Source organism: Triturus cristatus, chromosome 10 (assembly GCF_964204655.1).
Source record: "Triturus cristatus chromosome 10, aTriCri1.1, whole genome shotgun sequence".
Lineage (NCBI taxonomy): Eukaryota > Metazoa > Chordata > Amphibia > Caudata > Salamandridae > Triturus > Triturus cristatus.
In genome coordinates, this window is record NC_140593.1 from 262,108,778 (window position 1) to 262,127,801 (window position 19,024).

A 19,024-nucleotide genomic window follows, 5' to 3' on the forward strand; every position below is an offset into this window, starting at 1 on the left:
GTGCCGATTCCGATCCTGTAAAACCCGGGTACGAATGGTCGTACGGAGCGTTTTCTCCGTACGACTCGTACCCGGGAATTCCACCTTACAAACCAGCAAGTACGATTCGTACAGAAATACCATTTCCGTACGAATCGTAAAAAACACCGTACGGCTAAAAAATACATACAATTCTGATCCAGGACAGCGCGTACGCGACGTCCGCACGGAGTCAGGCAGCGTTTTACGAACAGCAAGTACGATTCGTACCTACAGCACTCCGCACGGCTATATTTTTCGGGAGCCAAAAAGTGCCGTAAAAGCTAAATACGCTGCGATGCACGACGAAAAGGGGGCCCGCTACGCGACGTACACGCCATCACCCACATCGTACGTGTCATCATGTACGGTGCGTACCCCAACATTGCATATGTAAGGACCGTACCCCCCACCCCCCGTTTGTACAGACCGTACCCCCCCACCCACGTATGTCTGCACCTTACCCCAGGCGTACCCCAATCCTCACGTATGTCCGCACCGTACCCCAGGCGTACCCCCCACCCGCGTATTTCTGCACTGTACCCCAGGTGTACCCCAATCCTCGTGTATGTACGGACCGTGGGTGGGAGGCTGGGGGGGCCGAACGAGTCGTACCCCGGGCACAAGTGTACTCGGGGTAGGGGTCGTACAAAGTTTGCTCCGAACGGGGCCTTTTCCTTGCGCTTGTGTTTTCGGACGGGCGGTATGGTACGTACTTGCGCGCTCAGACTTAAACTGTCCAGGGACGTCTCATAGACTTTTCCCAAAGCGATTTGTATGTATTTTTCACGTACGAATCGTATTTCGCCGTTTGTACGGGACTTGTACGATTCGTACGTAAAAAAATACGGATACGAGTCGTATGGTAATTTGTTTTAACGGATCGGAAACGGCACCTATGTCGGCAGTTTATAAGCAAAATGATGGTAAGGAATTGCAGGCATCTGAATTTGGTGGCGATATCAAATTCTACAATTCAATCCACAATTAAGTTATGGTTACAATTGATTTTCAATTGTTCACAAAAAAACAATAACCACTGGCATCTGTTAGTCCTGTCAAGATTAATGGCTAAAATAAAGTGTTGATGTTTACTGAACATTACTAATTCCACAAAGACAGATTCATGAGCTAAATTGCTTCAGAAAACTATGTGTCAGAATGCCTTTAAATTTGCTACATATAGTTCATACAGTGAAATGCTTGCATAAAGATAACAAAATATTTTAATTATAGTCATGCAGGACCTGTAACTTTGAATATTAAGGGCATAAAACAACGGCTTTCTATTGTACTTCCAGTGGGTGTTTTTATTTTATTGTCCCAGACTGCTGCTCTAGGAGGTATGTAAGATGAAATATCAACCACACACGTATTGTGGTACTAAAATATCCTTGTTCATATATCCGCAACCAAAATATTGACTTTAAATACATGCAATGTAATATACGAGAATATTGACCACAAAAATATTGTTGACCAAAGTATTAACAGTACATAGGTAATTATGTGTATTTGATATGTAATATTATCATTTTTAAAAACTTTAAAATATAAATAATATATGAACAATAATTTGAATCTCCCTTCAGAAATGGCAAATAGCAAAAACGTTGATATTTGCACCTAAATGTTGGAGTAGATCTGTATGTGAGTAAATATACAAATACACATCTACCTTAGGGAGCTGGTTACTTATGTATTACAAGTTTTATTCTTGTAATACACTTTTATTCAATCATCAGGGTACAATATTGGGATATAAATGGCCTGATTCACACATAGGAATTTACATGTGCAGTTCTAATTACAAGAAGATCAACATGTATGTTTCTAAAGCTCCACTTTTTGTTATTCACCATTTCTGAGTGATTTGCACATCAATGTAGAATTACATGTTTCCACCCCCCTCCATTGAAGTGTAGATTTACTATTAGTAAATTTACACCTGACGGTGGAGATCTCCACCACTGGCCACAGTTCTCTCTGTAGGAAACTATTGAGCAATTTAATGAAGTTTATTTCTAACAAAAATAACAACAAAATAAATGCTAACTAATTATTATTAACCTGAAACTGATTAAATACATTTTACAACATATTACCTCTTTCAATTAAATTTGTTTAAAATGAAAATTAATTTAAATATAACAATTGTATTCATGAATATTAATCACTTAACAACTATTTAAAAAACAAAATTACGCAGACCTACTAACATTTTTATTTTTTTGTATTATTTTGCAGTAGACCTCTTTAAACGTTATGCATTTATTTAATTTCAATACATTTTATATTTTTTTAAATATGTTACAATTTGTTTTTATTTTTTAATTAAGTGCATTATTAAATTTAAAATCAATAAACATATTAACATTTTATGTCTGCATAAGAAATGAATAAATAATTGAAATGTATCATTAATGTGATTCATTTACATTAATTCCTATGATTTGCTAGTTTATTTCTCTCTGTCACTTTCTTTCAGCGTGTGTTGCAGTACCCTCGATTGATGATGTGGGGTTCCTGACATACTATAAAGCTGGGCTGTTGTACCTGTCAGCCTGTTTTAACATTATTAGTGTTATAGTAAATTTACAAGTGCATTTCATGAATTGTAATGGGCTTAGTCTGTTTTGGACATGTACCTTTTTTAAAACATCGGTCTGCCATTCACAAAAAAATGTTAATGGCCCCTCTTGTGAAACACTATCTTGAATCAGGGCACAGACCTGAGGAAATTAACTGGTTGATACTGGAAAAAATTGATCACAAAGCATGCTGTGACCCTGATGCCACAAGAAAATGTAGAGAGGTATACTGGATTTTTTCCTTAGACACAGTGGAAATTCACTTGTGGACCACGGAGACCAAACAGACCGCATAGGACCTACCCTCAAATCAACTTGACTTCATTTATCTCTGACGCTAACTGACTGAAGTTGCCTTGATAAAGGCCCGGCTGTCTGGCCACCGGGCGAAACACGTGTCAGCTGTTTGTTTTTCTTTCCTATTGCACTAGCAACTTACCGACGTATGACAATAAAGAGATAATTTATTGTCCAACGAATTCAGTGTACAAACTTCTTTTTCACACAAATTGATGCATGATTTAGAATGGTACGAACCTCCAACAACTACCTATGGACTGAATCAAGAAATCCCATGGGAACAAGCCATACGTTATAATGCAGGCTCAGTCATCTAACATACACTTAGGTGGAGGTGCAGTGGGGGGACTGCTGCTCTTTGGAGAGTCGAGTTATCTTTTTCCTGGGTGGTAGCCCTGAGTATTTCAGTTTCTATTTCAGGTATAGGACACTTACCACCCTTTTATGTTCTAGCCATACTCTTCTATGGCAGGAGCCATTGTGTCCCTATTATTCTCCACTCTGTTTCGAAATGTTCTCGACATTGGGTAGTACTCTCTTCTGCCTTACTTCACATCCCCTGTTCTTCTGAATTAAATGTATCCATCATGTGGGTTTGCACATCTTCTCCCTCATTTAATGGGGACTGATTGTGGACCGATCTTGGTGGTTTCACACTGCTGGCCACAGTTCTATGGATATGAAGGTTTTTGGGACATTGCCCTTTTATCCATGGCCATCGCTATAATTTTCCTGCATCTGAGATACTTGACAGGTCAAGTGACCATTAGCACGTGACCGCATTGCCAAGACGAGAATATGTGAATTCTCCCTGATGCAGTGTGCATTCTGAGTATGGGTATGATGGGCGAGTATGTAATACGTAGTCACGAAGGCCACAGGGATTATGCTCCGTTTAATAATGGCTGCCACTGGTTACCTTTCCATCACAATTACGAGATAGGACACATGACCAACAACAAGTTCCATGTGAGCACATTCACAGTCCTTTTCAATGAGAATCGTTCCGGCGCCTGGCTCACATCTACAGGTCTCCGGCAGCTGGTTCCATCAGTTGCCCAATCCACAGGAAATGATCGGTAAGAGTCCTTTTTTTGCCCCTCACGCTCACTGTTTTCCACTTCTGAACTGTCGATCACTCAGTACTCTGTTATTGCTCCTTTAATATAGATACAGTATGCATTAAAGAGCAGGTTGTCTGGCATTCCTGCCGCTGTGTACCTATTCAAGTTCAGTCAGTAAGCAGTATCTTGTCTAGCACTCTTGGAAAGATAAGCATGCTCGTGTTATTGCCCTAGTAGCTTTTCCAGGCACCTGGGATAGATTCTTGGTTGTTTAAATAATGGATGACGTGTATCGGTATTTGTACCGTGGCTCCCCTCACTATCATGTAGGCTAATGCAGTAAACAGAGCCCTGCCCAGCATTTTCAGAATAAGACGATTGTTAACGCATGTTCCTTATATTGTTCTAGAATCTTTCTCAAGATCACGGACGGTATGCACAAGTACCCGGGTCAGATTTATGTACATGTTTACATAGCGGACGAAGCATATCATATTCTTTACCATGTGAGTTCATGCAGCAAGCAGTGTCTTGTTCAGCATTACCATAACTATGGGAGTTTTTACGCATATCTTTTATATTGTTTTAGAAGTTCATCCATCATCACGGACGGTGCTTACAAGCATCCGGGCTGGACTCTTGCACCTGTTTAAATAACAGGCGAAGTGTTTATTGAACCTTAGACCATTGGATACAGGTGGGCAGCTTTGCTAATATCATGACCCTCCTTTCCTTCCATGATGTCTTAACAAATAATGTCCCTCTTTAATTCTATTCCAAACAATCGGTGCTGTTTTAAATGATCATCATTGGATAGTATTCTCTCCTACATTCACTGATTTTCAAGGCACAGACTCCTGCAATATTCAGGGTATTCTATGTATTCTAGTGCATCAGAGTTTTAATTACACTGGGTGTTTATGGATCTTACTATTATGCATGTAGGGGATTCTCCGCTTTCTTCCCCTGCTTTGGACACATCTTTTTAATCTAAAGCATGGTATTTGCTTGAATTTTAGTATACAAAGCATGCTTTTGCGGACTGTACACTTTCGGTGAAGGTGTGGTAGCATGAACTATATAATCAACTGGGGCTTGAATTTCTTCTGCACTCAGATGCTACACAATTTATAAGTTAATTTATCAAATGAGTCAACCCTTATTGCTTCCTAGAAGGAACCATATTTTCTGTCTTTTTAGATCCACAGGCGCCAAACTCGCTAACATTGTACCTTTTCCTGATTAAGGCACCTCCTGGTGCCGAAACACGCGTAGACTCCATCTGACTTTGAGCCACGTTCTTGACAATTGGTGTCTTGCCCTAGATCTCAGCGTGTTTTCAGACATATGCTACCAATTATTGAATGCACCAACTTGAACTCTGACGAAGAATATTCATGAAGCATTCTGTTCAGCAACTGTTGAAAATTATCATTTGATTTTGTTATTCTTTTGTTACCATCAATTTGAATGCCTGTCAAGTATGAAAATGAATGAGTGAATGCAGACACGTTTAGAGTTAGCTTTAATGATTGAACACGGGAATCAATATAATTATCAAGGTTACTGTAGTGTTTTTAAGAGAATCAAATATTTTTTATATAGTTGCATACCTAGTCTGTTTTACACTATTAGTGTTATAGTAACTGTACAAGTGCATTTAATGAATTGGAATGGGCTTAGTCTGTTTTAGACATGTACTTTTTTTAAATGCTCCTTAACACTGCCTATTGTATTGCAATTATTCCTCATTTTCCTACCGCTCTTCCTGATCATTCCCGAATCTACTATAAAAATGTAAACTGACATGGTACAGAAAATATTGGAGAGACAGCTGAAACCATAAGGTGAGGAACTGCATTTTGCAGAAATGTAATCATATTATCTGTACTACTTTATGTACTCCAATATGGAATTTGTCAATTGGGCTCATATTCTTTAACAGAAGGGGGCTGAGCTCCCTGGTTTTAGCTATCCCCAGACATCTTTACATTTCAACCACAGGACATCTATGGAACTCAAAAACACTCCTTCACATTTGTATGATTTTGGAATCTATTAAAAATCCTTCTTTTCCTTTGTCACATATTCTCCTCTTCTCCTGCTAGTCATAGGTACAAGAGAGACTCTTGAGTAAAGGGTGCACTACTAAATCTACAATAATGTGACATAATTTAACGTAACAAAATATAATATAACATAACTTAGCATAACATAATATTACATTACATTCAAATACATATGTATCTGTCACCAGGAAACCCCAGTTTATACGCAGGATGATTACTTCTTATAAAGTTCTCCATACATTATGCTCTGCAACAAAAGTGCTACTGCCTACACTAAAAAAAGTGAAATCCAGAAGAAGAGTTCTTACATTCTCCTAGTTTGGCTGCCAGGCTTTGAAACACACTTTCTCAATGTCTGCAGCTTCAAGAGGATCATTTTTCCTTAAGGAAAGCACTGATGATTTAGCTATTTAGCATCTAGTTATGGTAATTGTAATCTCTGCGTGGTTTCTGCTCAGCAACATAAGGCTTGTAAAAGCAGCAGAGTGCTAGAAGAACTACAAAACTACTACATAACCCATGTAATGTACTGACAATTCAAGTCTTATTACTGATGTTCTGGCATTATTATTCAGCCTCTTCATGGATGACTTTAATGCCCTTTGTTTATTCCAGACATCTGTCACATAGCAAATCTGCTGTCTGCAAGCATATCTATATTCACCACCCAATACAATGCTTTCTAGTGAGAAACTCCCATAGTAGCCACACCCATTTGCTTTAGGGTCTGTTTGTTCCCTAGATGATTAAGGAATTGCATAAGACATCCTCTAATGTCATCTGTCACACAATGTGATTTTGGAACATTTGGACTAGTTTGAAAAATATGAGGTCCCACTGAGGCTATTGGTTTTGTCGAGAAAAGCACTGAGCAGGAAAATTTTAATTTTAAGGCCTTTTCAGAAGTCGTATACATTTTGTGCATTTTCCCGGCTAAGATAACTACCTTCAGACTTAATCTCTTTTTTTGGGATTTCAATTTCCTCCGGTTGGGCAAGCATGCATGCTGTATCTGACTAAGGGGGACATTGGCGGACAGTCTTACTCTGTCACAAAAGTGACGGATATCCCATCTGCCTAATAACAATTCCATTATATCCTTGTAATGCGACAGATGAGATTCCCTTTACATTTGTGAGGGAGTTTTCCATGCGCCAAGATTGTAATCAGGCCCTAAGTCCTCTTGAAGTCAAACACCTTTGCTGTGAGGTCCCTCTAAATCTGAAGCTGCAAAGTACTTGAAAATCCAAAGATTTCCTTACTTTACAGACTTTCTGGAGCAGTTTATCTTGCTTTCTCCCAAGACTACCAAGACCTTAGGCGCTGCACTTAGATTTTAGGACTCACTCCAGCACAGCCCACCAGCAATGTTATTCATCAGCTGGGAACTTCATGAAAACTGGCTCTTAAAGCTTTTTGTGTCACTGTAGCTGCACAGGAGGTTAGCCAACTGTTCTTTGGAGTCCACTTCTCACTCCTAAGTACAAGTGGGAAATCATTCAGCCCTTCAGATCTCCACACAAGTCACAGAAAGCAGGTCTAGTCTTCCTCTGCTCCATGGGTCCACATGAGTTCTTAGGAGGTTAGCTCAGGTGCCACTTTTGTAGAGTTCACTTTCCAATGTGTGAAGGTAAGCACTGGACACTTCCATAGCAATGAGAAAAACATTTCCCAAGGGCAACCCTTCCCACTTTTGCAGCACTACTTGTTTGTCTTAATGCTAACTATTCCGCGTTGCACTTTTCTGGGTTAAATCCGACTTGCAGAAGCCTTCTGGACTTGAAGTTATCTGGATTCCCAGCCAGGCATGTGCCTAGGGAAATGAGCAGCTCCTTCATCCTCAAACCATACCAAACTAGTGCTTAGACCCCCTTTGATCACCAAACACCATCTCTTTCCCAGCTCTTCTCCATGTCTCCCTTCATTCCTAACTAAGCATAGGCCGGTTTCAACCTGGCCCGTTCAGATTTGGGATCAGTTACGTACCTCATATCCAGGTCTTATTGACAAAAGGCTTAAGCCATTCTTTCTGCCCTGGGAGTAGTTTTCACACTTCATTAAAGGGAATCACTGACAGCGGCATTTGCTTGCAGGATTGTGCTAATAGCCTTCTAGTACTTCGGGCAGACAAATTCTAACATTTGTATTTTTTTGTAGTTTTGTATTGTATTATTTAGCATAAGTAATTTTGTTTTTATTTTTTGGGGTGCTTATTTTATAATTTATGTAACTTTTGGAGATCACATTTTATAATTATAAATAACCTATAACAAATATTTTTATAGTAAGTGATTTTTGTAAGGGTTGGAGGTTAAATTGGAGTTTTGGGTGGCTGGGCTATAAAGTTTTACATTTTTGTACATATTTCATTTATAATGTTTTGTTTTAAAAAAAAATGGCACATAAAAGTGATTGTTACACTTGTCCTGCAGTTCTGCATTACATTACCTTTTTTATTTTGTTACTGCATGAGTGATTTTGCTAAGCCTGATATAAAATGTAAGCTTATAACACATGGTTAATGCAAATGCTTGTTTAGGGACATGAATTTATGTCACTGAATTAAATCCTCAGCTTATAATTATTTTCTGCAATGTTTGTGGGAATGGAGTTTTATTAGCATAGTAGCCCCCACCCTAATTTATCTCTTTTATGTAATATTTTTGGGAAAATATGCTGCCAAAAATGTATGCACTTTCCTCAAAATGTGTATAGTTTAAATAATAGATATGCACTCAGAAGAATGTTGCACTTTACTCAATATTTGTCGGACTGGAGTTAGAAAAATAAATGATTCCCTCAATTAATACATGTCTCCCAATGCTTATGGAGTGGAGTCAGAATAGTAATTTTAACCTCAGAAATTCAAAGACACTCCCTAATATTGTGGGACCATAGTTAAAAGAGTGAATTAAACCCCTTTGCCCAATTCACAAACTGTACCTTGTAGTACATAAAGTAGTATTCCAGTAGTTCTACAAAATGCAATTCACAAACCTATAGATAGAGACCTCCCACTTCAAATCTCCTATATTGTCCATGTGGATATCACAGGCACTCTGGTAAACATCCCTGCACACATAGCTATAATATTGTGCTGTAAATGTGGGAGGAATGGTGGGAAAAAAGGGATTAATTATGGGGGATAATTGGGAATAATTTCACAGATATGGGTGCAGTTTATGGAATCTTTAGGAGGGGTTTGGGAGGAAACTGCTAATAGAAAACCACATACCCCAAAAAGACCAATGTAATACATAAAATACTTTTCTAAAGTTACCGCAGACTAAAATGTGTCAAAACAGTTATAAATGTTTGCAGCACTGCCTTGCAATAAGTCAAGCACAACACATGGCCAACCGCTGATATTGGCACAGGTCGTGGACTTTAATGGAAACTAGGAAGTACAGTAATATTTTATAGAATAATTAATATAATTTTTTATTCATTTTATTACTTTAACAAAATATAATAATACATGTCATTAATAAATTAAATTAGACTTTTAACCTATTTTTATAAAAAAAATATTTAATGAAATACATAACTGGCAATCATGTTGACGTCAAATTAAATAAATACATGCTTAAGTGAGAGTGTTTTATTTTTTTATTTTTTTAATGAATGTTTATAAATTACATTTGGGGTCCCGTGCTCACTGTGCCACTGGAACCAAGTTATACCTTGCTGATGAGCCTTAACAAGGGCAAAACTATTTTGTCTTGTGTTTTAGTTCAGGGAGGACCTGGTCTGGCAGTTCGGGCTGGACTGTTCCCATTGGGGCAGGATCAAGACAGATTTGCATATGACTTGGTCCAAACTGAGGTGGCATGGTGGGCTAAAATCAATGGACAAGTATGTATACCAAGGGATTGCCAGTGGCTAAGATTAATTCATTAATTCCATCCATCACCTTGTTTTTGATTATCTAGGTGTGATATGTATGCCCAAATGTGGGTTCCAAGCTTACTGAACCACCAGAACTAAGCTACACCACCTGACTGATGGCCCCTAACAAAGGTGAACCCGGTCCTGGGTTGCTTGTATTCTGATTGAGCAGGGACCTGAATGGCAGTTCGGGCTTTGGAGCAGCATCAAGACTGGTTTATAAATGGCTGGGTCCAAGCTGAGATGACATGGTGGGTGGAAAACTATGGACTGTGATGCGGCTCGAGCGATTCCCAGTGACTGAGATTAAGTTTTTCCTCCATCACCTTGTTTTTGATGCCCATTAATCACTTGATATTCAAAGTCTATATAACACATTTGTGGTTGGCGCTAGTATTTTTATTAGTAACTGTAATTAAAATTGTGAAATATTGTTTATTGGGCAGAAATACATAGGCAAGTGGAATGCAGTAAAACTGGATGTTGTTGCTTTTAAATTACCTACTACACCTTTCATTATACTTTCTGATTTTGACGGTGGAAAGCTGTGCCCCTTAATGTGTTTTTAAAGGACCTTTAACTAGTTGCTCTTCCATAGCATGCTTTGGAATTATATTTAAGACACTTCTAGCATGTTCTTTCACTTACAGTGTTTTCCTATATTCCAGATAGTTGGAAAGTTTACTTTCCTATTTTGTGCGTTCATTTAGTTAGGTTTATTTGTAGACACAGTTAATCTCTTGGAATTTCATTAGTCAGGTTATTATTTCATATATGTTTTTGTTAATATGTATTTTGCTTGTTTTTACTTTTAATATAGTATTTGTTTTATTTATTTATGTATTCAATTATATTTTAATTATTCATTAGTATTTTTTTGTTTTCTAATAATGTGTATTGAGGTTTTTTGGGCTATTTCTTGTTAGCTAATTTGTGGGAGTTTGGTTATTGATTTGATTGTGTTAGTAAGTAGCTAAACTACAAATGCCAGAATGGTGTACAATTTGAATTAAATCCTTTGACTGCAGTATACTGCATTATATTGTTCCTCAAGATTTCTAATAATTAATTGAGCTTGTGTTTGAGTTATTATGACAATAGTATCATGAACTCCATTTTTATTGTCAACATTTTACTAAAATGTATCTAATATTTATATAAAGATATGTCTGTAGTTAATATTTTATTTTACACTATTGTTTAAAAAAAATATTTTTATATGTCTAATGTTGTGTTGTCTTTATCATGCTTACCTATATTGCATGTATTAATTTTAAATATTTTTGTATACAATAATTGTGTTACAAATGTTTCTTCCATAATATTTTTTAATTTGATATTGTGACCTACAACACAATGCTTCACTAGGCAACTGCACTGCAGCTTTTTTTCCAAATCACGTGGATTTTAACAATAATGTAACATTCCTATAAAGAAAACATATGTTTAGTATTTTTTACCCAGTTATTTATTTGCTTGATATTGCATGAGTAGTTTGTTTTTACCCCTGACAATTCATTCTAAGCGCCAACTTTGCCTCTCCCACCCATCCATCCCAAATTTGAAAATCCATGTTTTTACAGCTTTCTGAAAAGTAACATGATTTTATAGGAACTTTATCTGGGTGAGTAGGAGGTGTCATTGCTTGCTGGGTTAGTAAGAGCTATTTCCAAACCTGGATTTTTTGATGCAACACATATTTTGAGTTGTAAAAAGATTGTTGTGGGCAGGACTATGGAGGCTGGTGTTCCCTAAATACTAGGCTGGAAAAGGTCTAGGGTGGGACGTCTAGGTCATTATAGGCAGCAGCAGTATTTATACAGAATTTGGAGAAGGAAGCTGCCTGGCAACAACCAGTATTGCGTTGACATTTTGCTTGCCATCATAGTTCACTCATCCTTGTTCCACCCTACACATGTGTTACTTTCTTCCTCTTCTTTTCACTCTGTTACCCGGTTACTGGCTTGTATTTGGCTTCGATTAATGGATCATGTCTTGGCTCAGTTACATTCTTTCTTCCCTGGCCCTTGTCTCTTTGACTCCCAGAGCGGTTTTGAGATGTACAATGCACAAGTTTTGTTGAAAATCTTTCATTTTATCAGAAGTGAATTGAACCCCATTATCTTTTATGATAGACCCTGGTATCCCCTCCAACATGAAGGTATCTGGAAAAAAAAATCAATCATGTCCTTTGTGGTAAGACTGCTTTAACCACAATCCAGTGTGAGAAGTAGTCTCTGGATTTTGCAGAATTCTGTATACACTCATCCTCTCCCATATCCAGAAACACATTATCCTGACATTCCTTCTGATCATAATCACTACCTTTAATAAGGAAACACAACCAAAGTTACAAACAATGCCCCCTTCAACCCACACAGCGTTCTTAAAAAATGTTGATAACTCTAGTTGGATTTAACCACACAGATGTTCCATTGCTGACAACTCTTTTAATCACACCATGGGACCCACCACCACTTTCTGCTTACCACAACCACTTTTCCTTTTCCACATGAACACATTCCTCATTTTAGTTTTAAATTCTTTGACCCTACATCGTATAGCATTAAAATGAATCTCAACTAAATTATCCATAGAAGAGCATCATAATACCAAGTGAAGGATTTTAAAAGAGAAAACAAAAGATATATTCCACAGTAAAAGTAGCAAGAGCAGGGTTTTGCAGATTGATGAACCTATTTCTTCTTCAGTATGGGAGTGAATTTTTGCATATCAGACGTGTTTTAAGTTGAAAACTGTGATACAGAGAGTAATATGAAAAACATTCACTTTTGGTGTCCTGATAAGAGACCTAATGGAAAATGGAATAAGTAAATGTATATGATTCACAGTAGGACTCTCTGGAAGCAATAAACAAGCCAAAGTAAGCTGCTGAGTCAACATGAGAACTTCTGGGAAGGATGGTCCATACATGAAAGACTCACAACTTATTCGGCACACAGATTATTGCTCTCTTCCACTCCCCAAGGCCATTGTCTGACAGTCCTTTTCTGCATGTATATGCTTCCTCCCAGCTATCCCTTTTTACCCTATCTTGGCAGCCATTCACAACTTTCTAAAAAGTACATTTTCAAAATAGTAATTTAAAACCCGACTTGGCCACTAGCTTGGAGTTTAAATTACTATTAATATTAATTTAAGCCCTTGAATCATGGTTCTAGCCATACTGAAATCATGCATTATAACACGTTATAATTTAACCACAGCCGTGCCCAGTGAAAAAACACTTTGGCAATTTTTCACTACCAGGACATGTAAAACTTAAGTGCACATGTCCTACTGTTTAAATACCATGCTTCTTCCAACCACTTGTGAACATTTAGGGCCTACCTTAGGGGTGTCTTCTGTGTATTAAAAAGGAAGGTTTAGGGCAAAAGAGTGAGGGACGCCCTAATTCTCTCACCATTCATCATACAGCAAAATAAAAGAGATCTCCTCTAAAGTCATCCTCTGTGGGGCCCATGAGCACTGCAGTGCAGGCCCAATGAGGGGCATGCCCGATGATGAAGCATGATATTCCTAGGGATGTTTTACGGCACCAAGGAACAATCCGTAGGATTCTGTTTTACCCTCTAATCTACATCCTTCACTTCCAGATATGAACTGTATCCCCCCACTTGTGATAACTGGAAAGACGTAGCCTTTGCCCCTATAGTCAGAGTGGCACCAATCCCAAAGAGAGGAAAGCTACCATCAGAATCAGTTTTGAGTTAACACCTCACTAACCTGGCCACACCTCTTGGTGGGGATACAGGGTTTGCACAAGGGGAGAAGGGTTTACCCATCTTGGATTTTGAGAATAAGGTGTCCTGTAGGATTGTTTCCAGTAGGGCAAACTAGAGCAGGTGCAAAAGGTTTCTCTAGAAACTTTTACCGCACTGGATATGCGTGTCCCCTACCAACTTCCTGATGTCAGATACAAATATGCCAGCTCAAGGCACCATCCTCAAGACAATTTCTGGAACTGCATAAGATCAGAGGACAACTTTACCTTTTTTCTGTGACCTGCCTGAGCCCTGAAGGACTGGATCACCTCCCTGGGAAAGAAACCAGGGAAAGAAATGGGTTCCAAGGTTGTGTTGGCTGTCAACCTGTGTGGCTACAGGTACACGACTTGCAATAGGCATTTTCAGTGAAGTGCCCTCCTAATCAGTGGAATTTGGACCTTTGCTGTTTGTCTCTGCCTGATAACCTGAGAGTCTCTAAGTGCCTTCCTCTGAGGTGCTTGGGGCCTTAAAAGTGTACTCCTGTGGTTATTTGGGCACCAGAAAAAAGTGTGGAAACCTTTGAAAACATTTCTTCAGGAACTTCACCTGGACCGGCTCCAAAAAGTATCCAACCACCAGCTCCACAGCATCAGGTTGGATTTCAGTTTTGTTTCACTCAAAGATCCTTGTTCCTCAGAAAAAGTGACAAAGTCCCATTCAGTGTTAGGAGTTTTAGAAAATTTTCAGTGAGAAATCTCCAAACCTCCAAAGCATCAGTGGGACCATCACTTCTCATGTATTCAGTCTTTGTTTCTGTCTAGGCAGCTACAATTTCAGCAGTTGCCTGCTCTGGGATGATTTTTCTTCTCCTATAGAGGATGATGAGAACCATTCTAACAGCATGGTGTGCTTCGTGGTTGGCAGGAGCATACAGGAAAGCAAACACAGCAGGGCTGGACTGCACATCATGATTTTTAGCACATTGTATCTGAAATCTGTCTGACATATAAGGCAGTAGATGTCAGTATGTGTCTACTGAATGACAATAGACAGTTAAAGGATTCTATATTAACACTGCAAATGGAATGTCTGGCTATGTTGAGGGAATGCATTACCATATATGATAGAAGCATATTGCACCCATGTAACTGAGGAAAACGTGGGTATGAGCATATCTGTTAACAGCAGGCAGCTCTACAAAATAGTGGAATTAGGTACCATGTAGTGACTAATCTTTTGGTGTGTCTGTCTTATCACTTCTTTACACTTTCGTAGTAAGACTTCCAGTTGATTTCCCAGGATGCAATGTGCAGGCAATATTTGTGAGCTTTGTGCACCCCCATTGTCTCAAATCCACTATATTCGGCTACCAGAAATTTAAAGGGATTACATCAGAATTACCTATTAGAAGATCACCACTTCCTAGAATAACGCAAGATCACCTCTAAGGCCCGGATTTACAAACACTTTGTCTCTGGTTTGGGTTCTATTTTTAATGCAAACCAGTCACAAAGTGTTGTGGTGGGATTGACAATCTGACACAAATCGCCACTTACGTTGGGTTGCAACCAAAAGTAACACAGTAAAAGCTATGCAATGTTCTACCTTGTACTATATGTATCAAGGGGTTGTTCCATGGGCGGTGCACAGCTGTTCCCATCCATCCACCCATTGGTGTTGATGAAAATCCCTATCTACGAAGAATTCTGTAAAATCCTGAGCCTCTTTGAGGCGAACATAACAAGCACAAATGTTTTAGTTTCTACTTGTTTTTCCACTTTGTATGAGTGTTGCATTGTACAGTACACATACAAAGTTGTGAACACCTTAAAAAATACTTTTTGAACTGGAAGAGACCCTTTCAAGCACAAAACCTATGCTTCCCACCACGCAGACACTGGTGCACTATGGAGCAAGGGTGGGTGTGTTGGAGCATGGCAGCCTAAATTGCACCATTACAGGGAGAAATCAGATCAGCACAACATCTTAGTAGATAAGGTGCTGTTCTGATCTCGCCCAACTTTAATTGCTGCACTGCTTTGTGTTAGTTGTATGTACATCTGAGCCTAAGTGTACTGATTAGGGTTAAAGAATTACTTTTAATCTTAGTGGTTATGATGGACCTAGGTCATGCTATGGGGTAGTGTTAGTCATTAGGTGAAAGTTAAGGTTAGGTCTGTTTACTATTCTTGTGCTGTGGCATTCTATGCTGGGTTGTTGTGTTATATTGTTGCATTATTGTTGTGCTGTATTGTGTTTTGTGATGTCATTTTGTTGTATTATGTTGGTGGAGTTGATCTGTTGTTGCGTTCATTTTGACAGGCCTTCTGTTTAATTACTCTGTTTTGTTGCTGTGTTGCAGTTTTGCGTTATGATGTTGTGGTTTTCTGCATTGTTACTATGTTGTAGATGTTTTGCTTTATGTGTTGTGCTGATGTGGTGTGGTGTGTTTGTGGTGTATTATATTGTTATTTTGCAGTACCATTTTTTATAATTAGTTGTTTTTGTTATGTTCTTGTTATATCATGTTAAATACTTCAAAAAATAATTTTACATCTCCATTAACACCTTTCCTTAACGTTCCAGTGAAACACACTGCCAAAGGTGGCAACACACAGCATAGAACCACCTCTCCAGATGTCTCACCATTTAGGTTGCCACTCAGCTCAAAACCTTTGAAAATTCCCTGGGATGGATCATAAAATATTTGTTGGCTAGCGCTTTTGCATGTGCCCGATGGTAAATATTATAGTGCTTACTGCACGATATTTTACCACTGTACATGAGTGTGGATTTGTGACAATGGTGATTGGAAACAAAATTGTTTGTGAGTGCTTATGCAGACCGACTGAAATTGAGTTAGTAAAAATTATACATCAATACAACAATAACATCACAAGAGCACAAAACCATACTACAGTAAGAGGCCATCATAACAAAAATGCAATACAACACAACAGTACAAAAAACAGTAACACTACACAAAATGCTGAAACAAAACCATAACAACACATCACATCACAATATAGTGCACAAATAAAAATGTTAAGCATCAATAGAACACAACATCACACAACATAATGGCAGCACAGGGCCACAAGACAACAATACAGCACAATATATCAGTACAAAACAAAGATAGCAACCACAAAAATAGCACAACACAGCAATGCAGCAACAGCATGCCAACACAACAACACACTATAATACAACACTAGACCAACAACAAAATAGAACAAAAGGACAACAAGACAACAGCACAACATTGCAAGTGTGTTATGTTGTTGTTTTGCTTCACAGGTTTATAGTGTGTTATTGTTTTATTGTGATTAAACTGCTATTGTGTTTTTATGTTGTTGTATTGCAATTTGTTGTGGCTGTTTTGCTATGTTGTGGTGTGTTCATTTGTGTCCTGTTATTTTTTTTAAGCTGTCCATTAGGTTGCTGTTGTGTTCTGCTGTGTTTGTTATATTATGCAGTTTCTTTCTAAACATCAACAAATGCATCTAAGCTTGCAGCCAAAAGAAGCACAGTCCATTAAAGTTCCATAGTGATGCAATTGCTTACCACTGATCAAGGGGGTAGCATAGTGATGCTCAAGATTTCTAACTATTTAAGGCACCAATCAACCCAAACATTTCCCACTCCTAATTTATGTGATTTGGAACTGTGTCTCAGCACTACCCACTTCCTGCTTTATTTTTTGCAGCACTCCAGTTTTCACAATCTGCCATGGAACATATTCCCACTACAGATGTATGGAAGAACATGCACATCCCTCTTTGAAGTCATTTATTTTCTGTCTGAATGTTATAAACAATTTTCACCTATTGATTGCTTTCTCACACTATAAGTGTAGAACTTTCAGCTATTCAGTTTGCAATTAGAGACTACATTAGACCACGAAACATATACATTAACATCTGCAAAGCACATATATAACCTCTGTATTCGTGTTAAATAAAAAGCTGTAAGAGGATTATAAATGTGCTTCTTTTTATTAACACTGAATCTATGAGTTTGTGTAAAACAATGATGGCACAGTTCTGAAGTAAGTCTCTCAGGGTGTGTTTTCAAAGTGTTATTTTGTAATACTATGACAGATTGTCTGTAAAAATTGGGCAACGACCAAAGCGGTAAGTATTTGTGAAGTAGAGATATGTATATCTCAGAATTTGATTCAATGGTGTGAGAAAGAATACCAACAGGAAAGACCGTAAATTGCCCAGATCAATTAACAACTATTTAAATAAGCCAAGAAGTTATTTTGAATCAAACAATTCAAATAAACCAGATCTTACCAATTTGGAAATAGAATACAATGTGGAAACATTCAATCTACTGTATGAAAAACTCAGAAGCTGTCCTAGAAACTAACATCGTTTGTAATTGTCTTACAAATCTAATCAAAACATTGATGGGGGACAATACTCAGCATGTATTTATCTACTGCTAAGATCAAGATTGTCCTCCTGAAATACTTCAGCATGGTGTAGACAGGATCTGAATCTTTCTGAAATAGTGACATACTTATTCCCAACTCCATCAAATTGTACCACGGCAAAGACTAATTCTCCCCACAAATTAGGAGTGAGAAAGTAAATTAATCATTTGGAAGGGCAGAACCTTTGTAATAAGGCTAGATTACAGCTAAATTTACTAAGGAAATTCTCATATACTCCATTTAGCTGTGGCAGAAACCAAAAAGTGAAAACATCCCCTGTTTGGTAAAATGTATTTTTGGGACAATTCAGTATTACAACAGTGGGCAATTTGGTCAGCAAAGCTGAGGCTTGAACAGGCATATTTGCTAGGCTGACCTAAAGTAAAATGCCATTAAAAAGGCAAATTTATTTTTGATTGAGCAGTCTACTTAATTTCTAGTTGGAGCTTAGAATGAAGTGATTAATCATTAATAGCATCCTAATTAATGCTGAAAAGGGATCAAGAAAAGGGATCAAATATAGAGTCACATTGTAGTAGGGGTCGAGTAAGACTTGCATGTCACACTGGTTGAAAGCTTTACCTTGTGGCTTATGCCATACTTTGGATCTTGTTGTGCATTCCTCCAGCCCACAATATATGGCAGTCATCTGTGACAAAAGTGAATCCTCTTTTGTCACTGTTAATACTGAAAAGGAAACATTTAGTTTGAAAACAATGGCCCTGATGAGCAGGGAATTATCCCTGGGCAGATCGCCCAGTAACTTTTTTACTTCCCTGTATGAGCCACACTTCGAAAGCAGGCCTGGTCTGGGAAAATCAGTGATGACTTTCCATAAACAGGGCAGAGTGATGGTCATTGTGACTTAGGGGCTCTGCACTGCACGCATACTAGTGACAAGGGTTTTTGAAGGTAGACCCAG